The sequence below is a fragment of the Frankliniella occidentalis genome, unplaced genomic scaffold (assembly GCF_000697945.3).
Source record: "Frankliniella occidentalis isolate FOCC.00 unplaced genomic scaffold, Focc_3.1 Scaffold23, whole genome shotgun sequence".
NCBI classification, from domain to species: Eukaryota; Metazoa; Arthropoda; class Insecta; order Thysanoptera; family Thripidae; genus Frankliniella; species Frankliniella occidentalis.
The window spans coordinates 1,459,575-1,462,063 of record NW_026267153.1 but is presented as its reverse complement, the minus strand read 5'-3'; the positions used below and the strand labels follow the sequence as shown (position 1 = coordinate 1,462,063).

At 51.9% G+C, this 2,489-nt stretch overlaps 1 protein-coding gene across 1 annotated transcript in view; it reads right to left on the bottom strand.

The window, feature by feature from the left end:
- Window positions 1–2,489, bottom strand: part of LOC127748966 (ras-related protein Rab-26-like) — a 15,948-nt gene that overhangs the window by 8,337 nt on the left and 5,122 nt on the right. The window lies entirely within an intron of this gene.

Below are 2,489 nucleotides of genomic sequence, written 5' to 3'. Positions count from 1 at the left end.
GAAGGAAATCGGACCCTTTGTAAGCCGTTTGATGAGCCCGTCCGAACTAGGGGCGAGGTAAATTATGCCAATTATCTGAAGAGTTATTAAAACACGTGTTTAAACAGTAACCTCGCTCCTGCTGATGAAAAAAAAAACCAACCCCATAGCAGCGTGAAACAATACCGACGTCGTCGGATGGACGACGCGGATTTCTTTCGAAACGGAGTGTGCGCTGGAGAGAGGAGGTCGGAGGAGGTGGAGGAATCTCTCTCTCTATGTAAGTTGAGCAACAATATGAGGTCACAGGTACAGAGGAAGACGGGAAGGGGTTGCTCCCCGTCCCGGCTGTCTCCCCCTCCCCCGCCCTTCGCGTCCTGCGCTGCGGTGACAAAAGGCACCGGCTGAGTGAGGCTGGCTGCTGTGGCCATGATGTGCGGACCAGTTTTGAAATCACTGCGTGACGAGGAGAACAGTAATTGTTTTGACCAAAATGCTCATTGCGCGAACTCGCTCTCAGCGGGGGATGGGGGCTGGTGAATGGATCTTTATGAATGCCTGGTGATTTAGTCAACATAGGCCCAAGACCGCGAAATGTTCTATTTTCGTCATTTTTTTTTACTCTGCAGTACACCCAGAAAAGTGATAGTTAGCTGTGGCGACCATCTCATGGTTAATTCAGGGAGCACCATCATAAAATATGGTTGATGCAACATTATAGTGGTTCTGAGAACCAAAAATACAGGGTGGTCCAGAGACCCCTTCCTTTATTTTGCTTATACTGTACCGGATGCATACGTGCGGGCGGGTTGCATTCTCGCACGGGGCCGTAAGGCGCCGCGGTGAGCGACGGTAGGCAAGCCCGCCCGCATGCCTGCATGCGGTACAGTATAAGCAAAATAAAGAAAGGGGTATGTGGACCACCCTGTATGGTTTTCATCACGTTGTCATTGTTGTCTGAACCACATTTTATGGTGCTCCCTGAGCCATTGCTTAACATTTTCCTGGGTGTAATGAGCATTTGAAGAAGCTCACAGTTCACGATATCCTTGTCATTTCCTCTCATGAAATAAACGAGCGGATTTTTTTTTTACTTTCCCGCTTCGCGACGTTTTTGCGAATTGAAAACTGAGGCGCGGGAATACAGCGAGACGGATGAATCTAAAATAAGAAAACGGAGTGGGGTGGGTTGGGGAGAGATGATCGCGATCGGGCCCTGCGTGTCTGTGCGTGGGGTTGCATTGTTATGCATATGGATCAAGCCCGCCACGCCTTGCCAGTGTATGCACGGGAAGCAAGTGGATCTACCTTTCCCATTGCACGCCGGCAGGTACGGAAGGAGAGGGGGAGGGGGAGGGGTGTTGGCGAGGGAGAGGGGAGGGACTGTCTCATGCACCCCAAAAGGAATGAAGGCGATCCCGGTTTGGTTTCTTCACGCAACCCGCGCTGCCCCTTCCTGAGCGAATGTGTGTGAGTGTGTGCGTGCGAACAGGGCGGGCTACATTGAATCATTTCACAAAACTTTTAGAATCCTTCCCGCGGCTACTTTTTAGCAGATGATACGTATTTCATTGTTTAAAATTGTGTTGCGTGAAAAATGACAGATTATAACAGGTAAACCGTGCAATAATGCCGCATTCATTTATGGTTTTGCCTCTTTTCATTTTTGGAGGCAAAAAGCTCGGTGATGGAGTAATTGTCTTCCTAGTTTATGGCTATCGATGATGCGAGCCGACCTCAGAGGAGAGGGGGAGGGACGGGGAGGGAGGGGGAAGAGGACCCGGCTGGTTTACGGAGGTCATAAAACAAACCAAACAAGGGCCTTTTTGGAATGGACTCCGCGATGACGACCGACCCTTTGTTCGACTAATCCGCTCTCGGTCTGTTTGCAAAAAGGAACAGAGGCGCCCCCTCTCCCCCTCCTCCTCCCCCTCCTCCCACACAACGCAACGCCCCGTCGTGCCGCTGCTGGTTCAAACACCAGTAGTCATTGCGGCCGTTTAGATGCATTTATTTTTTACGGAGGGGCCTGTCAGGTGGGCACGACAGAGCAAGCCGTAAAACAGTGGTGCAGGTGTACCTCAAGAGTTTTGACTCCACCACGAGTTATTAGCATGACAATTCGCCGAAGAAAACGTCAGCAAAGATAAGACATTTGGTCAGGTGAGGTGCGGGACAGCGGGGTGAGCAGATGACATGCAGATTATTTTTGCTATCCGAACTAGTGTAGGTACCCGTGTACTATTTGAGAAACGACCTTACCAAATTTCTGAGCTGGGGGCAGGGGGCACATGCTGGTAAATTTGGGCAAAATTTGTACGAGACGTCGTATGCCGTGTAGTGTTCTCGTCCAGGCTACCCTGTTCGCATCAGTGTCGGCCTGCAGACGAATAACACTGTCCGAGTGGTGCTGCCTGGCTCCGCCCCTGGCACGCGCCGGCCGGCCTCGTCCTGGGGCCCGGAGGGGCCGCCGCCGCCGCGTTGGTCCCGGGACGAGTCCGAATGGACGC